At 37.7% G+C, this 24,440-nt stretch overlaps 14 non-coding genes across 14 annotated transcripts; all 14 read right to left on the reverse strand.

The window, feature by feature from the left end:
- Positions 1–683: 683 nt before the first annotated feature.
- trnam-cau (transfer RNA methionine (anticodon CAU)) lies at positions 684–756 on the reverse strand. Its single transcript has one exon. It is a non-coding gene; the product is annotated as a tRNA-Met (tRNA).
- Positions 757–1,172: 416 nt separating this feature from the next.
- Positions 1,173–1,245, reverse strand: trnat-cgu (transfer RNA threonine (anticodon CGU)). The gene has a single exon. It is a non-coding gene; the product is annotated as a tRNA-Thr (tRNA).
- Positions 1,246–1,497: 252 nt separating this feature from the next.
- On the reverse strand, positions 1,498–1,570 carry trnat-cgu (transfer RNA threonine (anticodon CGU)). The gene has a single exon. It is a non-coding gene; the product is annotated as a tRNA-Thr (tRNA).
- A 1,392-nt stretch (positions 1,571–2,962) lies between these two features.
- On the reverse strand, positions 2,963–3,035 carry trnat-cgu (transfer RNA threonine (anticodon CGU)). The gene has a single exon. It is a non-coding gene; the product is annotated as a tRNA-Thr (tRNA).
- A 253-nt stretch (positions 3,036–3,288) lies between these two features.
- Positions 3,289–3,361, reverse strand: trnat-cgu (transfer RNA threonine (anticodon CGU)). Its single transcript has one exon. It is a non-coding gene; the product is annotated as a tRNA-Thr (tRNA).
- Positions 3,362–5,082: 1,721 nt separating this feature from the next.
- On the reverse strand, positions 5,083–5,155 carry trnat-cgu (transfer RNA threonine (anticodon CGU)). The gene has a single exon. It is a non-coding gene; the product is annotated as a tRNA-Thr (tRNA).
- Positions 5,156–5,735: 580 nt separating this feature from the next.
- On the reverse strand, positions 5,736–5,808 carry trnai-uau (transfer RNA isoleucine (anticodon UAU)). The gene has a single exon. It is a non-coding gene; the product is annotated as a tRNA-Ile (tRNA).
- A 1,062-nt stretch (positions 5,809–6,870) lies between these two features.
- Positions 6,871–6,943, reverse strand: trnat-cgu (transfer RNA threonine (anticodon CGU)). Its single transcript has one exon. It is a non-coding gene; the product is annotated as a tRNA-Thr (tRNA).
- A 90-nt stretch (positions 6,944–7,033) lies between these two features.
- trnat-cgu (transfer RNA threonine (anticodon CGU)) lies at positions 7,034–7,106 on the reverse strand. The gene has a single exon. It is a non-coding gene; the product is annotated as a tRNA-Thr (tRNA).
- Positions 7,107–11,083: 3,977 nt separating this feature from the next.
- Positions 11,084–11,156, reverse strand: trnat-cgu (transfer RNA threonine (anticodon CGU)). Its single transcript has one exon. It is a non-coding gene; the product is annotated as a tRNA-Thr (tRNA).
- Positions 11,157–13,525: 2,369 nt separating this feature from the next.
- On the reverse strand, positions 13,526–13,598 carry trnar-ccu (transfer RNA arginine (anticodon CCU)). The gene has a single exon. It is a non-coding gene; the product is annotated as a tRNA-Arg (tRNA).
- A 2,045-nt stretch (positions 13,599–15,643) lies between these two features.
- trnar-ccu (transfer RNA arginine (anticodon CCU)) lies at positions 15,644–15,716 on the reverse strand. The gene has a single exon. It is a non-coding gene; the product is annotated as a tRNA-Arg (tRNA).
- Positions 15,717–18,740: 3,024 nt separating this feature from the next.
- On the reverse strand, positions 18,741–18,813 carry trnar-ccu (transfer RNA arginine (anticodon CCU)). Its single transcript has one exon. It is a non-coding gene; the product is annotated as a tRNA-Arg (tRNA).
- Positions 18,814–24,116: 5,303 nt separating this feature from the next.
- On the reverse strand, positions 24,117–24,189 carry trnat-cgu (transfer RNA threonine (anticodon CGU)). The gene has a single exon. It is a non-coding gene; the product is annotated as a tRNA-Thr (tRNA).
- Positions 24,190–24,440: the final 251 nt, after the last annotated feature.

The following is a 24,440-nucleotide window of genomic DNA, read 5'->3' on the forward strand; positions in this document are numbered from 1 at the left end:
ATTATTTTCAAAAAACCCAAATTTGGAACTCAGTGCTTCATGTGAGGGTTGAACTCACGACCTTCAGATTATGAGACTGACGCGCTACCTGCTTCGCCAATGAAGCTGTGACTATTTGGAAAAACTGCTCAAGTCAAATCCATTTTTTTCTCATTTTTTTCTATTATTTTCAAAAAACCCAAATATGGAACTCAGTGCTTCATGTGAGGGTCGAACCCACGACCTTCAGATTATGAGACTGACGCGCTACCTGCTGCGCCATTGAAGCTGTGACTATTAGGAAAAACTGCTCAAGTCAAATCCATTTTTTTCTCATTTTTTTTCTATTATTTTCATAAAACCCAAATTTGGAACTCAGTGCTTCATGTGAGGGTTGAACTTACGACCTTCAGATTATGAGACTGACGCGCTACCTGCTTCGCCAATGAAGCTGTGACTATTTGGAAAAACTGCTCAAGTCAAATCCATTTTTTTCTCATTTTTTTTCTATTATTTTCAAAAAACCCAAATTTGGAACTCAGTGCTTCATGTGAAAATTGAACTCACGACCTTCAGATTACGAGACTGACGCGCAACCTGCTTCGCCAATGAAGCTGTGACTATTTGGAAAAACTGCTCAAGTCAAATCCATTTTTTTCTCATTTTTTTCTATTATTTTCATAAAACCCAAATTTGGAACTCAGTGCTTCATGTGAGGGTTGAACTCACGACCTTCAGATTATGAGACTGACGCGCTACCTGCTGCGCCAATGAAGCTGTGACTATTTGGAAAAACTACTCAAGTCAAATCCATTTTTTTCTCATTTTTTTTCTATTATTTTCAAAAAACCCAAATTTGGAACTCAGTGCTTCATGTGAGAATTGAACTCACGACCTTCAGATTATGAGACTGACGCGCTACCTGCTTCGCCAATGAAGCTGTGACTATTTGGAAAAACTGCTCAAGTCAAATCCATTTTTTTCTCATTTTTTTTCTATTATTTTCATAAAACCCAAATTTGGAACTCAGTGCTTCATGTGAGGGTTGAACTCACGACCTTCAGATTATGAGACTGACGCGCTACCTGCTTCGCCAATGAAGCTGTGACTATTTGGAAAAACTGCTCAAGTCAAATCCATTTTTTTCTCATTTTTTTTCTATTATTTTCAAAAAACCCAAATTTGGAACTCAGTGCTTCATGTGAGAATTGAACTCACGACCTTCAGATTACGAGACTGACGCGCAACCTGCTTCGCCAATGAAGCTGTGACTATTTGGAAAAACTGCTCAAGTCAAATCAATTTTTTTCTCATTTTTTTCTATTATTTTCATAAAACCCAAATTTGGAACTCAGTGCTTCATGTGAGGGTTGAACTCACGACCTTCAAATTATGAGACTGACGCGCTACCTGCTTCGCCAATGAAGCTGTGACTATTTGGAAAAACTGCTCAAGTCAAATCCATTTTTTTCTCATTTTTTTTCTATTATTTTCAAAAAACCCAAATTTGGAACTCAGTGCTTCATGTGAGAATTGAACTCACGACCTTCAGATTACGAGACTGACGCGCAACCTGCTTCGCCAATGAAGCTGTGACTATTTGGAAAAACTGCTCAAGTCAAATCCATTTTTTTCTCATTTTCTTTCTATTATTTTCAAAAAACCCAAATTTGGAACTCAGTGCTTCATGTGAGAATTGAACTCACGACCTTCAGATTATGAGACTGACGCGCTACCTGCTTCGCCAATGAAGCTGTGACTATTTGGAAAAACTGCTCAAGTCAAATCCATTTTTTTCTCATTTTTTTCCATTATTTTCTAAAAACCCAAATTTTGGAACTCAGTGCTTCATGTGAGAATTGAACTCACGACCTTCAGATTATGAGACTGACGCGCTACCTGCTTCGCCAATGAAGCTGTGACTATTTGGAAAAACTGCTCAAGTCAAATCCATTTTTTTCTCATTTTTTTCTATTATTTTCAAAAAACCCAAATTTGGAACTCAGTGCTTCATGTGAGAATTGAACTCACGACTTTCAGATTATGAGACTGACGCGCTACCTGCTTCGCCAATGAAGCTGTGACTATTCGGAAAAACTGCTCAAGTCAAATCCATTTTTTTCTCATTTTTTTTCTATTATTTTCAAAAAACCCAAATTTGGAACTCAGTGCTTCATGTGAGGGTTGAACTCACGACCTTCAGATTATGAGACTGACGCGCTACCTGCTTCACCAATGAAGCTGTGACTATTTGGAAAAACTGCTCAAGTCAAATCCATTTTTTTCTCATTTTTTTCTATTATTTTCAAAAAACCCAAATTTGGAACTCAGTGCTTCATGTGAGAATTGAACTCACGACTTTCAGATTATGAGACTGACGCGCTACCTGCTTCGCCAATGAAGCTGTGACTATTCGGAAAAACTGCTCAAGTCAAATCCATTTTTTTCTCATTTTTTTTCTATTATTTTCAAAAAACCCAAATTTGGAACTCAGTGCTTCATGTGAGGGTTGAACTCACGACCTTCAGATTATGAGACTGACGCGCTACCTGCTTCACCAATGAAGCTGTGACTATTTGGAAAAACTGCTCAAGTCAAATCCATTTTTTTCTCATTTTTTTTCTATTATTTTCAAAAAACCCAAATCTGGAACTCAGTGCTTCATGTGAGAATTGAACTCACAACCTTCAGATTACGAGACTGATGCGCAACCTGCTTCGCCAATGAAGCTGTGACTATTTGGAAAAACTGCTCAAGTCAAATCCATTTTTTTCTCATTTTTTTTCTATTATTTTCAAAAAACCCAAATCTGGAACTCAGTGCTTCATGTGAGAATTGAACTCACGACCTTCAGATTACGAGACTGACGCGCTACCTGCTTCACCAATGAAGCTGTGACTATTTGGAAAAACTGCTCAAGTCAAATCCATTTTTTTCTCATTTTTTTTCTATTATTTTCAAAAAACCCAAATCTGGAACTCAGTGCTTCATGTGAGAATTGAACTCACGACCTTCAGATTACGAGACTGACGCGCAACCTGCTTCGCCAATGAAGCTGTGACTATTTGGAAAAACTGCTCAAGTCAAATCCATTTTTTTCTCATTTTTTTTCTATTATTTTCAAAAAACCCAAATTTGGAACTCAGTGCTTCATGTGAGGGTTGAACTCACGACCTTCAGATTAGGACAATGACGTGCTACCTGCTGCGCCATTGAAGCTGTGACTATTTTGTAAAACTTCTAAAGTGAAATCCATTTTTTTCTCATTTTTTTTCTATAGTTTTCAAAAAACCCAAATTTGGAACTCAGTGCTTCATGTGAGGGTTGAACTCACGACCTTCAGATTACGAGACTGACGCGCTACCTGCTTCGCCAATGAAGCTGTGACTATTTGGAAAAACTGCTCAAGTCAAATCCATTTTTTTCTCATTTTTTTTCTATTATTTTCAAAAAACCCAAATATGGAACTCAGTGCTTCATGTGAGGGTCGAACCCACGACCTTCAGATTATGAGACTGACGCGCTACCTGCTTCGCCAATGAAGCTGTGACTATTTGGAAAAACTGCTCAAGTCAAATCCATTTTTTTCTCATTTTTTTTCTATTATTTTCAAAAAACCCAAATTTGGAACTCAGTGCTTCATGTGAGAATTGAACTCACGACCTTCAGATTATGAGACTGACGCGCCACCTGCTTCACCAATGAAGCTATGACTATTTGGAAAAACTGCTCAAGTCAAATCCATTTTTTTCTCATTTTTTTTCTATTATTTTCAATAAACCCAAATTTGGAACTCAGTGCTTCATGTGAGGATTGAACTCACGACCTTCAGATTATGAGACTGACGCGCTACCTGCTTCGCCAATGAAGCTGTGACTATTTGGAAAAACTGCTCAAGTCAAATCCATTTTTTTCTCATTTTTTTTCTATTATTTTCAAAAAACTCAAATTTGGAACTCAGTGCTTCATGTGAGGGTTGAACTCACGACCTTCAGATTATGAGACTGACGCGCTACGTGCTTCGCCAATGAAGCTGTGACTATTTGGAAAAACTGCTCAAGTCAAATCCATTTTTTTCTCATTTTTTTTCTATTATTTTCAAAAAACCCAAATTTGGAACTCAGTGCTTCATGTGAGGTTTGAACTCACGACCTTCAGATTATGAGACTGACGCGCAACCTGCTTCGCCAATGAAGCTGTGACTATTTGGAAAAACTGCTCAAGTCAAATCCATTTTTTTCTCATTTTTTTTCTATTATTTTCAAAAAACCCAAATTTGGAACTCAGTGCTTCATGTGAGAATTGAACTCACGACCTTCAGATTATGAGACTGACGCGCCACCTGCTTCACCAATGAAGCTGTGACTATTTGGAAAAAGTGCTCAAGTCAAATCCATTTTTTTCTCATTTTTTTTCTATTATTTTCAAAAAACCCAAATTTGGAACTCAGTGCTTCATGTGAGGGTTGAACTCACGACCTTCAGATTATGAGACTGACGCGCTACCTGCTTCGCCAATGAAGCTGTGACTATTTGGAAAAACTGCTCAAGTGAAATCCATTTTTTTCTCATTTTTTTTTGTATTATTTTCAAAAAACCCAAATTTGGAACTCAGTGCTTCATGTGAGGGTTGAACTCACGACCTTCAGATTATGAGACTGACGCGCTACCTGCTTCGCCAATGAAGCTGTGACTATTTGGCAAAACTGCTCAAGTCAAATCCATTTTTTTCTCATTTTTTTTCTATTATTTTCAAAAAACCAAAATTTGGAACTCAATGCTTCATGTGAGGGTTGAACTCACGACCTTCAGATTATGAGACTGACGCGCTACCTGCTTCGCCAATGAAGCTGTGACTATTTGGAAAAACTGCTCAAGTCAAATCCTTTTTTTTCTCATTTTTTTTCTATTATTTTCAAAAAACCCAAATTTGGAACTCAGTGCTTCATGTGAGGGTTGAACTCACGACCTTCAAATTATGAGACTGACGCGCAACCTGCTTCGCCAATGAAGCTGTGACTATTTGGAAAAACTGCTCAAGTCAAATCCATTTTTTTCTCATTTTTTTTCTATTATTTTCAAAAAACCCAAATTTGGAACTCAGTGCTTCATGTGAGAATTGAACTCACGACCTTCAGATTACGAGACTGACGCGCAACCTGCTTCGCCAATGAAGCTGTGACTATTTGGAAAAACTGCTCAAGTCAAATCCATATTTTTCTCTTTTTTTTTTCTATTATTTTCAAAAAACCCAAATTTGGAACTCAGTGCTTCATGTGAGGGTTGAACTCACGACCTTCAGATTATGAGACTGACGCGCTACCTGCTTCGCCAATGAAGCTGTGACTATTTGGAAAAACTGCTAAAGTGAAATCCATTTTTTTCTTATTTTTTTCTATTATTTTCAAAAAACCCAAATTTGGAACTCAGTGCTTCATGTGAGGGTTGAACTCACGACCTTCAGATTATGAGACTGACGCTTAACCTGCTTCGCCAATGAAGCTGTGACTATTTGTAAAAACTGCTCAAGTGAAATCCATTTTTTTCTCATTTTTTTTTGTATTATTTTCAAAAAACCCAAATTTGGAACTCAGTGCTTCATGTGAGGGTCGAACCCACGACCTTCAGATTATGAGACTGACGCGCCACCTGCTTCACCAATGAAGCTGTGACTATTTGGAAAAACTGCTCAAGTCATATCCATTTTTTTCTCATTTTTTTTCTATTATTTTCAAAAAACCCAAATTTGGAACTCAGTGCTTCATGTGAGGGTTGAACTCACGACCTTCAGATTATAAGACTGACGCGGTACCTGCTTCGCCAATGAAGCTGTGACTATTTGGAAAAACTGCTAAAGTGAAATCGATTTTTTTCTCATTTTTTTTCTATTGTTTTCAAAAAACCCAAATTTGGAACACAGTGCTTCATGTGAGAATTGAACTCACGACCTTTAGATTAAGAGACTGACGCGCTACCTGCTTCGCCAATGAAGCTGTGACTATTTGGAAAAACTGCTCAAGTCAAATCCATTTTTTTCATTTTTTTCTATTATTTTCAAAAAACCCAAATTTGGAACTCAGTGCTTCATGTGAGGATTGAACTCACGACCTTCAGATTATGAGACTGACGCGCTACCTGCTTCGCCAATGAAGCTGTGACTATTTGGAAAAACTGCTCAAATCAAATCCATTTTTTTCTCATTTTTTTTCTATTATTTTCAAGAAACCCAAATTTGGAACTCAGTGCTTCATGTGAGGGTTGAACTCACGACCTTCAGATTATGAGACTGACGCGGAACCTGCTTCGCCAATGAAGCTGTGACTATTTGGAAAAACTGCTCAAGTCAAATCCATTTTTTTCTCATTTTTTTTCTATTATTTTCAAAAAACCCAAATTTGGAACTCAGTGCTTCATGTGGGAATTGAACTCACGACCTTCAGATTATGAGACTGACGCGCTACCTGCTTCGCCAATGAAGCTGTGACTATTTGGAAAAACTGCTCAAGTCAAATCCATTTTTTTCTCATTTTTTTCTATTATTTTCAAAAAACCCAAATTTGGAACTCAGTGCTTCATGTGAGAATTGAACTCACGACCTTCAGATTATGAGACTGACGCGCTACCTGCTTCGCCAATGAAGCTGTGACTATTTGGAAAAACTGCTCAAGTCAAATCCAATTTTTTCTCATTTTTTTCTATTATTTTCAAAAAACCAAAATTTGGAACTCAGTGCTTCATGTGAGGGTTGAACTCACGACCTTCAGATTATGAGACTGACGCGCTACCTGCTTCGCCAATGAAGCTGTGACTATTTGGAAAAACTGCTCAAGTCAAATCCATTTTTTTCTCATTTTTTTCTATTATTTTCAAAAAACCCAAATTTGGAACTCAGTGCTTCATGTGAGAATTGAACTCACGACCTTCAGATTACGAGACTGACGCGCTACCTGCTTCGCCAATGAAGCTGTGACTATTTGGAAAAACTGCTCAAGTCAAATCCATTTTTTTCTCATTTTTTTTCTATTATTTTCAAAAAACCCAAATTTGGAACTCAGTGCTTCATGTGAGAATTGAACTCACGACCTTCAGATTACGAGACTGACGCGCAACCTGCTTCGCCAATGAAGCTGTGACTATTTGGAAAAACTGCTCAGGTCAAATCCATTTTTTTCTCATTTTTTTTCTATTATTTTCAAAAAACCCAAATTTGGAACTCAGTGCTTCATGTGAGGGTTGAACTCACGACCTTCAGATTAAGAGACTGACGCGCTACCTGCTTCGCCAATGAAGCTGTGACTATTTGGAAAAACTGCTCAAGTCAAATCCATTTTTTTCTCATTTTTTTTCTATTGTTTTCAAAAAACCCAAATTTGGAACTCAGTGCTTCATGTGAGGGTTGAACTCACGACCTTCAGATTATGAGACTGACGCGCTACCTGCTTCGCCAATGAAGCTGTGACTATTTGGAAAAACTGCTCAAGTCAAATCCATTTTTTTCTCATTTTTTTTCTATTATTTTCAAAAAACCCAAATTTGGAACTCAGTGCTTCATGTGAGGGTTGAACTCACGACCTTCAGATTATGAGACTGACGCGCTACCTGCTTCACCAATGAAGCTGTGACTATTTGGAAAAACTGCTCAAGTCAAATCCATTTTTTTCTCATTTTTTTTCTATTGTTTTCAAAAAACCCAAATTTGGAACTCAGTGCTTCATGTGAGGGTTGAACTCACGACCTTCAGATTATGAGACTGATGCGCTACCTGCTTCGCCAATGAAGCTGTGACTAATTGGGAAAACTGCTCAAGTCAAATCCATTTTTTTCTCATTTTTTTCTATTATTTTCAAAAGACCCAAATTTGGAACTCAGTGCTTCATGTGAGAATTGAACTCACGACCTTCAGATTATGAGACTGACGCGCTACCTGCTTCGCCAATGAAGCTGTGACTATTTGGAAAAACTGCTCAAGTCAAATCCATTTTTTTCTCATTTTTTTCTATTATTTTCAAAAAACCCAAATTTGGAACTCAGTGCTTCATGTGAGGGTTGAACTCACGACCTTCAGATTATGAGACTGACGCGCAACCTGCTTCGCCAATGAAGCTGTGACTATTTGGAAAAACTGCTCAGGTCAAATCCATTTTTTTCTCATTTTTTTTCTATTATTTTCAAAAAACCCAAATTTGGAACTCAGTGCTTCATGTGAGGGTTGAACTCACGACCTTCAGATTAAGAGACTGACGCGCTACCTGCTTCGCCAATGAAGCTGTGACTATTTGGAAAAACTGCTCAAGTCAAATCCATTTTTTTCTCATTTTTTTTCTATTGTTTTCAAAAAACCCAAATTTGGAACTCAGTGCTTCATGTGAGGGTTGAACTCACGACCTTCAGATTATGAGACTGACGCGCTACCTGCTTCGCCAATGAAGCTGTGACTATTTGGAAAAACTGCTCAAGTCAAATCCATTTTTTTCTCATTTTTTTTCTATTATTTTCAAAAAACCCAAATTTGGAACTCAGTGCTTCATGTGAGGGTTGAACTCACGACCTTCAGATTATGAGACTGACGCGCTACCTGCTTCGCCAATGAAGCTGTGACTATTTGGAAAAACTGCTCAAGTCAAATCCATTTTTGTCTCATTTTTTTTCTATTGTTTTCAAAAAACCCAAATTTGGAACTCAGTGCTTCATGTGAGGGTTGAACTCACGACCTTCAGATTATGAGACTGACGCGCTACCTGCTTCGCCAATGAAGCTGTGACTATTTGGAAAAACTGCTCAAGTCAAATCCATTTTTTTCTCATTTTTTTTCTATTATTTTCAAAAAACTCAAATTTGGAACTCAGTGCTTCATGTGAGGGTTGAACTCACGACCTTCAGATTATGAGACTGACGCGCTACGTGCTTCGCCGATGAAGCTGTTACTATTTGGAAAAACTGCTCAAGTCAAATCCATTTTTTTCTCATTTTTTTTCTATTATTTTCAAAAAACCCAAATTTGGAACTCAGTGCTTCATGTGAGGTTTGAACTCACGACCTTCAGATTATGAGACTGACGCGCAACCTGCTTCGCCAATGAAGCTGTGACTATTTGGAAAAACTGCTCAAGTCAAATCCATTTTTTTCTCATTTTTTTTCTATTATTTTCAAAAAACCCAAATTTGGAACTCAGTGCTTCATGTGAGAGTTGAACTCACGACCTTCAGATTATGAGACTGACGCGCCACCTGCTTCGCCAATGAAGCTGTGACTATTTGCAAAAACTGCTCAAGTCAAATCCATTTTTTTCTCATTTTTTTTCTATTGTTTTCAAAAAACCCAAATTTGGAACTCAGTGCTTCATGTGAGGGTTGAACTCACGACCTTCAGATTATGAGACTGACGCGCTACCTGCTTCGCCAATGAAGCTGTGACTATTTGGAAAAACTGCTCAAGTCAAATCCATTTTTTTCTCATTTTTTTTCTATTGTTTTCAAAAAACCCAAATTTGGAACTCAGTGCTTCATGTGAGAATTGAACTCACGACCTTCAGATTATGAGACTGACGCGCCACCTGCTTCACCAATGAAGCTGTGACTATTTGGAAAAACTGCTCAAGTCAAATCCAGTTTTTTCTCATTTTTTTTCTATTATTTTCAAAAAACCCAAATTTGGAACTCAGTGCTTCATGTGAGGGTTGAACTCACGACCTTCAGATTATGAGACTGACGCGCTACCTGCTTCGCCAATGAAGCTGTGACTATTTGGAAAAACTGCTCAAGTCAAATCCATTTTTTTCTCATTTTTTTTCTATTGTTTTCAAAAAACCCAAATTTGGAACTCAGTGCTTCATGTGAGGGTTGAACTCACGACCTTCAGATTATGAGACTGACGCGCTACCTGCTTCGCCAATGAAGCTGTGACTATTTGGAAAAACTGCTCAAGTCAAATCCATTTTTTTCTCATTTTTTTTCTATTATTTTCAAAAAACCCAAATTTGGAACTCAGTGCTTCATGTGAGGGTTGAACTCACGACCTTCAGATTATGAGACTGACGCGCTACCTGCTTCGCCAATGAAGCTGTGACTATTTGGAAAAACTGCTCAAGTCAAATCCATTTTTTTCTCATTTTTTTTCTATTATTTTCAAAAAACCCAAATATGGAACTCAGTGCTTCATGTGAGGGTCGAACCCACGACCTTCAGATTATGAGACTGACGCGCTACCTGCTTCGCCAATGAAGCTGTGACTATTTGGAAAAACTGCTCAAGTGAAATCCATTTTTTTCTCATATTTTTTTGTATTATTTTCAAAAAACCCAAATTTGGAACTCACGACCTTCAGATTATGAGACTGACGCGCAACCTGCTTCGCCAATGAAGCTGTGACTATTTGGAAAAACTGCTCAAGTCAAATCCATTTTTTTCTCATTTTTTTTCTATTATTTTCAAAAAACCCAAATTTGGAACTCAGTGCTTCATGTGAGAATTGAACTCACGACCTTCAGATTATGAGACTGACGCGCCACCTGCTTCACCAATGAAGCTGTGACTATTTGGAAAAACTGCTCAAGTCAAATCCATTTTTTTCTCATTTTTTTTCTATTGTTTTCAAAAAACCCAAATTTGGAACTCAGTGCTTCATGTGAGGGTTGAACTCACGACCTTCAGATTATGAGACTGACGCGCTACCTGCTTCGCCAATGAAGCTGTGACTATTTGGAAAAACTGCTCAAGTGAAATCCATTTTTTTCTCATTTTTTTTTGTATTATTTTCAAAAAACCCAAATTTGGAACTCAGTGCTTCATGTGAGGGTTGAACTCACGACCTTCAGATTATGAGACTGACGCGCTACCTGCTTCGCCAATGAAGCTGTGACTATTTGGCAAAACTGCTCAAGTCAAATCCATTTTTTTCTCATTTTTTTTCTATTATTTTCAAAAAACCCAAATTTGGAACTCAATGCTTCATGTGAGGGTTGAACTCACGACCTTCAGATTATGAGACTGACGCGCAACCTGCTTCGCCAATGAAGCTGTGACTATTTGGAAAAACTGCTCAAGTCAAATCCATTTTTTTCTCATTTTTTTTCTATTATTTTCAAAAAACCCAAATTTGGAACTCAGTGCTTCATGTGAGAATTGAACTCACGACCTTCAGATTACGAGACTGACGCGCAACCTGCTTCGCCAATGAAGCTGTGACTATTTGGAAAAACTGCTCAAGTCAAATCCATATTTTTCTCTTTTTTTTTTCTATTATTTTCAAAAAACCCAAATTTGGAACTCAGTGCTTCATGTGAGGGTTGAACTCACGACCTTCAGATTATGAGACTGACGCGCTACCTGCTTCGCCAATGAAGCTGTGACTATTTGGAAAAACTGCTCAAGTCAAATCCATTTTTTTCTCATTTTTTTTCTATTATTTTCAAAAAACCCAAATGTGGAACTCAGTGCTTCATGTGAGGGTTGAACTCACGACCTTCAGATTATGAGACTGACGCGCTACCTGCTTCGCCAATGAAGCTGTGACTATTTGGTAAAACTGCTAAAGTGAAATCCATTTTTTTCTTATTTTTTTCTATTATTTTCAAAAAACCCAAATTTGGAACTCAGTGTTTGATGTGAGGATTGAACTCACGACCTTCAGATTAGGAGACTGACGCGCTACCTGCTTCGCCAATGAAGCTGTGACTATTTGGAAAAACTGCTAAAGTGAAATCCATTTTTTTCTTATTTTTTTCTATTATTTTCAAAAAACCCAAATTTGGAACTTAGTGCTTCATGTGAGGGTTGAACTCACGACCTTCAGATTATGAGACTGACGCTTAACCTGCTTCGCCAATGAAGCTGTGACTATTTGGAAAAACTGCTCAAGTCAAATCCATTTTTTTCTCATTTTTTTTCTATTATTTTCAAAAAACCCAAATTTGGAACTCAGTGCTTCATGTGAGAATTGAACTCCCGACCTTCAGATTATGAGACTAACGCGCCACCTGCTTCACCAATGAAGCTGTGACTATTTGGAAAAACTGCTCAAGTCAAATCCATTTTTTTCTCATTTTTTTCTATTATTTTCAAAAAACCCAAATATGGAACTCAGTGCTTCATGTGAGGGTCGAACCCACGACCTTCAGATTATGAGACTGACGCGCCACCTGCTTCACCAATGAAGCTGTGACTATTTGGAAAAACTGCTCAAGTCATATCCATTTTTTTCTCATTTTTTTTCTATTATTTTCAAAAAACCCAAATTTGGAACTCAGTGCTTCATGTGAGAATTGAACTCACGACCTTCAGATTATGAGACTGACGCGCCACCTGCTTCACCAATGAAGCTGTGACTATTTGGAAAAACTGCTCAAGTCAAATCCAGTTTTTTCTCATTTTTTTTCTATTATTTTCAAAAAACCCAAATTTGGAACTCAGTGCTTCATGTGAGGGTTGAACTCACGACCTTCAGATTATGAGACTGACGCGCTACCTGCTTCGCCAATGAAGCTGTGACTATTTGGAAAAACTGCTCAAGTCAAATCCATTTTTTTCTCATTTTTTTTCTATTATTTTCAAAAAACCCAAATTTGGAACTCAGTGCTTCATGTGAGGGTTGAACTCACGACCTTCAGATTATGAGACTGACGCGCAACCTGCTTCGCCAATGAAGCTGTGACTATTTGGAAAAACTGCTCAAGTCAAATCCATTTTTTTCTCATTTTTTTTCTATTATTTTCAAAAAACCCAAATTTGGAACTCAGTGCTTCATGTGAGAATTGAACTCACGACCTTCAGATTACGAGACTGACGCGCAACCTGCTTCACCAATGAAGCTGTGACTATTTGGAAAAACTGCTCAAGTCAAATCCATTTTTTTCTCATTTTTTTTCTATTATTTTCAAAAAACCCAAATTTGGAAATCAGTGCTTCATGTGAGGGTTGAACTCACGACCTTCAGATTATGAGACTGACGCGCTACCTGCTTCGCCAATGAAGCTGTGACTATTTGGAAAAACTGCTCAAGTCAAATCCATTTTTTTCTCATTTTTTTTCTATTATTTTCAAAAAACCCAAATTTGGAAATCAGTGCTTCATGTGAGGGTTGAACTCACGACCTTCAGATTACGAGACTGACGCGCAACCTGCTTCGCCAATGAAGCTGTGACTATTTGGAAAAACTGCTCAAGTCAAATCCATTTTTTTCTCATTTTTTTTCTATTATTTTCAAAAAACCCAAATTTGGAAATCAGTGCTTCATGTGAGGGTTGAACTCACGACCTTCAGATTATGAGACTGACGCGCTACCTGCTTCGCCAATGAAGCTGTGACTATTTGGAAAAACTGCTCAAGTCAAATCCATTTTTTTCTCATTTTTTTTCTATTATTTTCAAAAAACCCAAATTTGGAAATCAGTGCTTCATGTGAGGGTTGAACTCACGACCTTCAGATTATGAGACTGACGCGCTACCTGCTTCGCCAATGAAGCTGTGACTATGTGGAAAAACTGCTAAAGTGAAATCCATTTTTTTCTCATTTTTTTCTATTATTTTCAAAAAACCCAAATTTGGAACTCAGTGTTTCATGTGAGGATTGAACTCACGACCTTCAGATTAGGAGACTGACGCGCTACCTGCTTCGCCAATGAAGCTGTGACTATTTGGAAAAACTGCTCAAGTGAAATCCATTTTTTTTTAATTTTTTTCTATTATTTTCAAAAAACCCAAATTTGGAACTCAGTGCTTCATGTGAGGGTCGAACCCACGACCTTCAGATTATGAGACTGACGCGCTACCTGCTTCGCCAATGAAGCTGAGACTATTTGGAAAAACTGCTCAAGTGAAATCCATTTTTTTCTCATTTTTTTTTGTATTATTTTCAAAAAACCCAAATTTGGAACTCAGTGCTTCATGTGAGGATTGAACTCACGACCTTCAGATTATGAGACTGACGCGCAACCTGCTTCGCCAATGAAGCTGTGACTATTTGGAAAAACTGCTCAAGTCAAATCCATTTTTTTCTCATTTTTTTTCTATTATTTTCAAAAAACCCAAATTTGGAACTCAGTGCTTCATGTGAGAATTGAACTCACGACCTTCAGATTATGAGACTGACGCGCCACCTGCTTCACCAATGAAGCTGTGACTATTTGGAAAAACTGCTCAAGTCAAATCCATTTTTTTCTCATTTTTTTTCTATTATTTTCAAAAAACCCAAATTTGGAACTCAGTGCTTCATGTGAGGGTTGAACTCACGACCTTCAGATTATGAGACTGACGCGCTACCTGCTTCGCCAATGAAGCTGTGACTATTTGGAAAAACTGCTCAAGTCAAATCCATTTTTTTCTCATTTTTTTTCTATTATTTTCAAAAAACTCAAATTTGGAACTCAGTGCTTCATGTGAGGGTTGAACTCACGACCTTTAGATTATGAGACTGACGCGCTACGTGCTTCGCCAATGAAGCTGTGACTATTTGGAAAAACTGCTCAAGTCAAATCCATTTTTTTCTCATTTTTTTTCTATTATTTTCAAAAAACCCAAATTTGGAACTCAGTGCTTCATGTGAGGTTTGAACTCACGACCTTCAGATTATGAGACTGACGCGCAACCTGCTTCGCCAATGAAGCTGTGACTATTTGGAAAAACTGCTCAAGTCAAATCCATTTTTTTCTCATTTTTTTTCTATTATTTTCAAAAAACCCAAATTTGGAACTCAGTGCTTCATGTGAGAATTGAACTCACGACCTTCAGATTATGAGACTGACGCGCCACCTGCTTCACCAATGAAGCTGTGACTATTTGGAAAAACTGCTCAAGTCAAATCCATTTTTTTCTCATTTTTTTTCTATTATTTTCAAAAAACCCAAATTTGGAACTCAGTGCTTCATGTGAGGGTTGAACTCACGACCTTCAGATTATGAGACTGACGCGCTACCTGCTTCGCCAATGAAGCTGTGACTATTTGGAAAAACTGCTCAAGTCAAATCCTTTTTTTTCTCATTTTTTTTCTATTATTTTCAAAAAACCCAAATTTCGAACTCAGTGCTTCATGTGAGGGTTGAACTCACGACCTTCAGATTATGAGACTGACGCGCAACCTGCTTCGCCAATGAAGCTGTGACTATTTGGAAAAACTGCTCAAGTCAAATCCATTTTTTTCTCATTTTTTTTCTATTATTTTCAAAAAACCCAAATTTGGAACTCAGTGCTTCATGTGAGAGTTGAACTCACGACCTTCAGATTACGAGACTGACGCGCAACCTGCTTCGCCAATGAAGCTGTGACTATTTGGAAAAACTGCTCAAGTCAAATCCATATTTTTCTCTTTTTTTTTCTATTATTTTCAAAAAACCCAAATTTGGAACTCAGTGCTTCATGTGAGGGTTGAACTCACGACCTTCAGATTATGAGACTGACGCGCTACCTGCTTCGCCAATGAAGCTGTGACTATTTGGAAAAACTGCTCAAGTCAAATCCATTTTTTTCTCATTTTTTTTCTATTATTTTCAAAAAACCCAAATGTGGAACTCAGTGCTTCATGTGAGGGTTGAACTCATGACCTTCAGATTATGAGACTGACGCGCTACCTGCTTCGCCAATGAAGCTGTGACTATTTGGAAAAACTGCTAAAGTGAAATCCATTTTTTTCTTATTTTTTTCTATTATTTTCAAAAAACCCAAATTTGGAACTCAGTGTTTCATGTGAGGATTGAACTCACGACCTTCAGATTAGGAGACTGACGCGCTACCTGCTTCGCCAATGAAGCTGTGACTATTTGGAAAAACTGCTCAAGTCAAATCCATTTTTTTCTCATTTTTTTTCTATTATTTTCAAAAAACCCAAATTTGGAACTCAGTGCTTCATGTGAGAATTGAACTCCCGACCTTCAGATTATGAGACTAACGCGCCACCTGCTTCACCAATGAAGCTGTGACTATTTGGAAAAACTGCTCAAGTCAAATCCATTTTTTTCTCATTTTTTTTCTATTATTTTCAAAAAACCCAAATATGGAACTCAGTGCTTCATGTGAGGGTCGAACCCACGACCTTCAGATTATGAGACTGACGCGCCACCTGCTTCACCAATGAAGCTGTGACTATTTGGAAAAACTGCTCAAGTCAAATCCATTTTTTTCTCATTTTTTTTCTATTATTTTCAAAAAACCCAAATTTGGAACTCAGTGCTTCATGTGAGAATTGAACTCACGACCTTCAGATTATGAGACTGACGCGCCACCTGCTTCACCAATGAAGCTGTGACTATTTGGAAAAACTGCTCAAGTCAAATCCAGTTTTTTCTCATTTTTTTTCTATTATTTTCAAAAAACCCAAATTTGGAACTCAGTGCTTCATGTGAGGGTTGAACTCACGACCTTCAGATTATGAGACTGACGCGCTACCTGCTTCGCCAATGAAGCTGTGACTATTTGGAAAAACTGCTCAAGTCAAATCCATTTTTTTCTCATTTTTTTTCTATTATTTTCAAAAAACCCGAATTTGGAACTCAGTGCTTCATGTGAGGGTTGAACTCACGACCTTCAGATTATGAGACTGACGCGCTACCTGCTTCGCCAATGAAGCTGTGACTATTTGGAAAAACTGCTCAAGTCAAATCCATTTTTTTCTCATTTTTTTTCTATTATTTTCAAAAAACCCAAATTTGGAAATCAGTGCTTCATGTGAGGGTTGAACTCACGACCTTCAGATTATGAGACTGACGCGCTACCTGCTTCGCCAATGAAGCTGTGACTATTTGGAAAAACTGCTCAAGTCAAATCCATGTTTTTCTCATTTTTTTTCTATTGTTTTCAAAAAACCCAAATTTGGAACTCAGTGCTTCATGTGAGGGTTGAATTCACGACCTTCAGATTTTGAGACTGACGCGCTACCTGCTTCGCCAATGAAGCTGTGACTATTTGGAAAAACTGCTCAAGTCAAATCCATTTTTTTCTCATTTTTTTTCTATTATTTTCAAAAAACCCAAATTTGGAACTCAGTGCTTCATGTGAGAATTGAACTCACGACCTTCAGATTATGAGACTGACGTGTCACCTGCTTCACCAATGAAGCTGTGACTATTTGGAAAAACTGCTCAAGTCAAATCCATTTTTTTCTCATTTTTTTTCTATTATTTTCAAAAAACCCAAATTTGGAACTCAGTGCTTCATGTGAGGGTTGAACTCACGACCTTCAGATTATGAGACTGACGCGCTACCTGCTTCGCCAATGAAGCTGTGACTATTTGGAAAAACTGCTCAAGTCAAATCCATTTTTTTCTCATTTTTTTTCTATTATTTTCAAAAAACCCAAATTTGGAACTCAGTGCTTCATGTGAGGGTTGAACTCACGACCTTCAGATTATGAGACTGACGCGCAACCTGCTTCGCCAATGAAGCTGTGACTATTTGGAAAAACTGCTCAAGTCAAATCCATTTTTTTCTCATTTTTTTTCTATTATTTTCAAAAAACCCAAATTTGGAACTCAGTGCTTCATGTGAGGGTTGAACTCACGACCTTCAGATTATGAGACTGACGCGCTACCTGCTTCGCCAATGAAGCTGTGACTATTTGGAAAAACTGCTCAAGTCAAATCCATTTTTTTCTCATTTTTTTTCTATTATTTTCAAAAAACCCAAATTTGGAACTCAGTGCTTCATGTGAGGGTTGAACTCACGACCTTCAGATTATGAGACTGACGCGCTACCTGCTTCGCCAATGAAGCTGTGACTATTAGGAAAAACTGCTCAAGTGAAATCCATTTTTTTCTCATTTTTTTTTGTATTATTTTCAAAAAACCCAAATTTGGAACTCAGTGCTTCATGTGAGGATTGAACTCACGACCTTCAGATTATGAGACTGACGCGCAACCTGCTTCGCCAATGAAGCTGTGACTATTTGGAAAAACTGCTCAAGTCAAATCCATTTTTTTCTCATTTTTTTTCTATTATTTTCAAAAAACCCAAATTTGGAACTCAGTGCTTCATATGAGAATTGAACTCACGACCTTCAGATTATGAGACTGACGCGCCACCTGCTTCACCAATGAAGCTGTGACTATTTGGAAAAACTGCTCAAGTCAAATCCATTTTTTTCTCATTTTTTTTCTATTATTTTCAAAAAACCCAAATTTGGAACTCAGTGCTTCATGTGAGGGTTGAACTCACGACCTTCAGATTATGAGACTGACGCGCTACCTGCTTCGCCAATGAAGCTGTGACTATTTGGAAAAACTGCTCAAATCAAATCCATTTTTTTCTCATTTTTTTTCTATTATTTTCAAAAAACCCAAATTTGGAACTCAGTGCTTCATGTGAGGGTTGAACTCACAACCTTCAGATTATGAGACTGACGCGCTACCTGCTTCGCCAATGAAGCTGTGACTATCTGGAAAAACTGCTCAAGTCAAATCCATTTTTTTCTCATTTTTTTCTATTATTTTCAAAAAACCCAAATTTGGAACTCAGTGCTTCATGTGAGGGTTGAACTCACGACCTTCAGATTATGAGACTGACGCACTACCTGCTTCGCCAATGAAGCTGTGACTATTTGGAAAAACTGCTCAAGTCAAATCCATTTTTTTCTCATTTTTTTTCTATTATTTTAAAAAAACCCAAATTTGGAAATCAGTGCTTCATGTGAGGGTTGAACTCACGACCTTCAGATTATGAGACTGACGCGCTACCTGCTTCGCCAATGAAGCTGTGACTATTTGGAAAAACTGCTCAAGTCAAATCCATTTTTTTCTCATTTTTTTTCTATTATTTTCAAAAAACCCAAATTTGGAACTCAGTGCTTCATGTGAGGGTTGAACTCACGACCTTCAGATTAGGAGACTGACGCGCTACCTGCTTCGCCAATGAAGCTGTGACTATTTGGAAAAACTGCTAAAGTGAAATCCATTTTTTTTTTTTTTCTATTATTTTCAAAAAACCCAAATTTGGAACTCAGTGCTTCATGTGAGGGTCGAACCCACGACCTTCAGATTATGAGACTGACGCGCTACCTGCTTCGCCAATGAAGCTGTGTCTATTTGGAAAAACTGCTCAAGTGAAATCCATTTTTTTCTCATTTTTTTTTGTATTATTTTCAAAAAACCCAAATCTGGAACTCAGTGCTTCATGTGAGAATTGAACTCACGACCTTCAGATTATGAGACTGACGCGCTACCTGCTTCGCCAATGAAGCTGTGACTATTTGGAAAAACTGCTCAAGTCAAATCCATTTTTTTCTCATTTTTTTTCTATTATTTTCAAAAAACCCAAATTTGGAACTCAGTGCTTCATGTGAGGGTTGAACTCACGACCTTCAGATTATGAGACTGACGCGCTATCTGCTTCGCCAATGAAGCTGTGACTATTTGGAAAAACTGCTCAAGTCAAATCCATGTTTTTCTCATTTTTTTTCTATTGTTTTCAAAAAACCCAAATTTGGAACTCAGTGCTTCATGTGAGGGTTGAATTCACGACCTTCAGATTATGAGACTGACGCGCTACCTGCTTCGCCAATGAAGCTGTGACTATTTGGAAAAACTGCTCAAGTCAAATCCATTTTTTTCTCATTTTTTTTCTATTATTTTCAAAAAACCCAAATTTGGAACTCAGTGCTTCATGTGAGAATTGAACTCACGACCTTCAGATTATGAGACTGACGTGCCACCTGCTTCACCAATGAAGCTGTGACTATTTGGAAAAACTGCTCAAGTCAAATCCATTTTTTTCTCATTTTTTTTCTATTATTTTCAAAAAACCCAAATTTGGAACTCAGTGCTTCATGTGAGGGTTGAACTCACGACCTTCAGATTATGAGACTGACGCGCAACCTGCTTCGCCAATGAAGCTGTGACTATTTGGAAAAACTGCTCAAGTCAAATCCATTTTTTTCTCATTTTTTTTCTATTATTTTCAAAAAACCCAAATTTGGAACTCAGTGCTTCATGTGAGGGTTGAACTCACGACCTTCAGATTATGAGACTGACGCGCCACCTGCTTCACCAACGAAGCTGTGACTATTTGGAAAAACTGCTCAAGTGAAATTCATTTTTTTCTCATTTTTTTTTCTATTATTTTCAAAAAACCCAAATTTGGAACTCAGTGCTTCATGTGAGGGTTGAACTCACGACCTTCAGATTATGAGACTGACGCGCTACCTGCTTCGCCAATGAAGCTGTGACTATTTGGAAAAACTGCTCAAGTCAAATCCATTTTTTTCTCATTTTTTTTCTATTATTTTCAAAAAACCCAAATTTGGAACTCAGTGCTTCATGTGAGAATTGAACTCACGACCTTCAGATTACGAGACTGACGCGCAACCTGCTTCACCAATGAAGCTGTGACTATTTGGAAAAACTGCTCAAGTCAAATCCATTTTTTTCTCATTTTTTTTCTATTATTTTCAAAAAACCCAAATTTGGAACTCAGTGCTTCATGTGAGGGTTGAACTCACGACCTTCAGATTATGAGACTGACGCGCTACCTGCTTCGCCAATGAAGCTGTGACTATTTAGAAAAACTGCTCAAGTCAAATCCATTTTTTTCTCATTTTTTTCTATTATTTTCAAAAAACCCAAATTTGGAACTCAGTGCTTCATGTGAGGGTTGAACTCACGACCTTCAGATTATGAGACTGACGCGCTACCTGCTTCGCCAATGAAGCTGTGACTATTTGGAAAAACTGCTCAAGTCAAATCCATTTTTTTCTCATTTTTTTTCTATTATTTTCAAAAAACCCAAATTTGGAACTCAGTGCTTCATGTGAGGGTTGAACTCACGACCTTCAGATTATGAGACTGACGCGCCACCTGCTTCACCAATGAAGCTGTGACTATTTGGAAAAACTGCTCAAGTGAAATCCATTTTTTTCTCATTTTTTTTTCTATTATTTTCAAAAAACCCAAATTTGGAACTCAGTGCTTCATGTGAGGGTTGAACTCACGACCTTCAGATTATGAGACTGACGCGCTACCTGCTTCGCCAATGAAGCTGTGACTATTTGGAAAAACTGCTCAAGTGAAATCCATTTTTTTCTCATTTTTTTTCTATTGTTTTCAAAAAACCCAAATTTGGAACTCAGTGCTTCATGTGAGGGTTGAACTCACGACCTTCAGATTATGAGACTGACGCGCTACCTGCTTCGCCAATGAAGCTGTGACTATTTGGAAAAACTGCTCAAGTCAAATCCATTTTTTTCTCATTTTTTTTCTATTATTTTCAAAAAACCCAAATTTCGAACTCAGTGCTTCATGTGAGGGTGGAACTCACGACCTTCAGATTATGAGACTGACGCGCTACCTGCTTCGCCAATGAAGCTGTGACTATTTGGAAAAACTGCTCAAGTCAAATCCATTTTTTTCTCATTTTTTTTCTATTATTTTCAAAATCCCAAATTTGGAACTCAGTGCTTCATGTGAGGGTTGAACTCACGACCTTCAGATTATGAGACTGACGCGCCACCTGCTTCACCAACGAAGCTGTGACTATTTGGAAAAACTGCTCAAGTGAAATTCATTTTTTTCTCATTTTTTTTTCTATTATTTTCAAAAAACCCAAATTTGGAACTCAGTGCTTCATGTGAGGGTTGAACTCACGACCTTCAGATTATGAGACTGACGCGCTACCTGCTTCGCCAATGAAGCTGTGACTATTTGGAAAAACTGCTCAAGTGAAATCCATTTTTTTCTCATTTTTTTTCTATTGTTTTCAAAAAACCCAAATTTGGAACTCAGTGCTTCATGTGAGGGTTGAACTCACGACCTTCAGATTATGAGACTGACGCGCTACCTGCTTCGCCAATGAAGCTGTGACTATTTGGAAAAACTGCTCAAGTCAAATCCATTTTTTTCTCATTTTTTTTCTATTATTTTCAAAAAACCCAAATTTGGAACTCAGTGCTTCATGTGAGGGTTGAACTCACGACCTTCAGATTATGAGACTGACGCGCTACCTGCTTCGCCAATGAAGCTGTGACTATTTAGAAAAACTGCTCAAGTCAAATCCATTTTTTTCTCATTTTTTTCTATTATTTTCAAAAAACCCAAATTTGGAACTCAGTGCTTCATGTGAGGGTTGAACTCACGACCTTCAGATTATGAGACTGACGCGCTACCTGCTTCGCCAATGAAGCTGTGACTATTTGGAAAAACTGCTCAAGTCAAATCCATTTTTTTCTCATTTTTTTTCTATTATTTTCAAAAAACCCAAATTTGGAACTCAGTGCTTCATGTGAGGGTTGAACTCACGACCTTCAGATTATGAGACTGACGCGCCACCTGCTTCACCAATGAAGCTGTGACTATTTGGAAAAACTGCTCAAGTGAAATCCATTTTTTTCTCATTTTTTTTTCTATTATTTTCAAAAAACCCAAATTTGGAACTCAGTGCTTCATGTGAGGGTTGAACTCACGACCTTCAGATTATGAGACTGACGCGCTACCTGCTTCGCCAATGAAGCTGTGACTATTTGGAAAAACTGCTCAAGTGAAATCCATTTTTTTCTCATTTTTTTTCTATTGTTTTCAAAAAACCCAAATTTGGAACTCAGTGCTTCATGTGAGGGTTGAACTCACGACCTTCAGATTATGAGACTGACGCGCTACCTGCTTCGCCAATGAAGCTGTGACTATTTGGAAAAACTGCTCAAGTCAAATCCATTTTTTTCTCATTTTTTTTCTATTATTTTCAAAAAACCCAAATTTCGAACTCAGTGCTTCATGTGAGGGTGGAACTCACGACCTTCAGATTATGAGACTGACGCGCTACCTGCTTCGCCAATGAAGCTGTGACTATTTGGAAAAACTGCTCAAGTCAAATCCATTTTTTTCTCATTTTTTTTCTATTATTTTCAAAAAACCCAAATATGGAACTCAGTGCTTCATGTGAAGGTCGAACCCACGACCTTCAGATTATGAGACTGACGCGCTACCTGCTTCGCCAATGAAGCTGTGACTATTTGGAAAAACTGCTCAAGTGAAATCCATTTTTTTCTCATTTTTTTTTGTATTATTTTCAAAAAACCCAAATTTGGAACTCAGTGCTTCATGTGAGGGTTGAACTCACGACCTTCAGATTATGAGACTGACGCGCTACCTGCTTCGCCAATGAAGCTGTGACTATTTGGAAAAACTGCTAAAGTGAAATCCATTTTTTTTTTTTTTTTTCTATTATTTTCAAAAAACCCAAATTTGGAACTCAGTGCTTCATGTGAGGATTGAACTCACGACCTTCAGATTATGAGACTGACGCGCAACCTGCTTCGCCAATGAAGCTGTGACTATTTGGAAAAACTGCTCAAGTCAAATCCATTTTTTTCTCATTTTTTTTCTATTATTTTCAAAAAACCCAAATTTGGAACTCAGTGCTTCATGTGAGAATTCAACTCACGACCTTCAGATTACGAGACTGACGCGCCACCTGCTTCACCAATGAAGCTGTGACTATTTGGGAAAACTGCTCAAGTCAAATCCATTTTTTTCTCATTTTTTTTCTATTATTTTCAAAAAACCCAAATTTGGAACTCAGTGCTTCATGTGAGGGTTGAACTCACCACCTTCAGATTATGAGACTGACGCGCCACCTGCTTCACCAATGAAGCTGTGACTATTTGGAAAAACTGCTCAAGTGAAATCCATTTTTTTCTCATTTTTTTTTGTATTATTTTCAAAAAATCCAAATTTGGAACTCAGTGCTTCATGTGAGGATTGAACTCACGACCTTCAGATTATGAGACTGACGCACTACCTGCTTCGCCAATGAAGCTGTGACTATTTGGAAAAACTGCTCAAGTCAAATCCATTTTTTTCTCATTTTTTTTTCTATTATTTTCAAAAAACCCAAATTTGGAACTCAGTGCTTCATGTGAGGATTGAACTCACGACCTTCAGATTATGAGACTGACGTGCTACCTGCTTCGCCAATGAAGCTGTGACTATTTGGAAAAACTGCTCAAATCAAATCCATTTTTTTCTCATTTTTTTTCTATTATTTTCAAAAAACCCAAATTTGGAACTCAGTGCTTCATGTGAGGATTGAACTGACGACCTTCAGATTATGAGACTGACGCGCAACCTGCTTCGCCAATGAAGCTGTGACTATTTGGAAAAACTGCTCAAGTCAAATCCATTTTTTTCTCATTTTTTTGTATTATTTTCAAAAAACCCAAATTTGGAACTCAGTGCTTCATGTGAGAATTGAACTCACGACCTTCAGATTACGAGACTGACGCGCAACCTGCTTCGCCAATGAAGCTGTGACTATTTGGAAAAACTGCTCAAGTCAAATCCATTTTTTTCTCATTTTTTTTCTATTATTTTCAAAAAACCCAAATTTGGAACTCAGTGCTTCATGTGAGAATTGAACTCACGACCTTCAGATTATGAGACTGATGCGCTACCTGCTTCGCCAATGAAGCTGTGACTATTTTGAAAAACTGCTCAAGTGAAATCCATTTTTTTCTCATTTTTTTTGTATTATTTTCAAAAAACCCAAATTTGGAACTC

Source organism: Urocampus carinirostris, chromosome 16, assembly GCF_059441175.1.
Source record: "Urocampus carinirostris isolate Australia breed hairy pipefish chromosome 16, RoL_Ucar_1.0, whole genome shotgun sequence".
Classification (NCBI taxonomy): Eukaryota; Metazoa; Chordata; class Actinopteri; order Syngnathiformes; family Syngnathidae; genus Urocampus; species Urocampus carinirostris.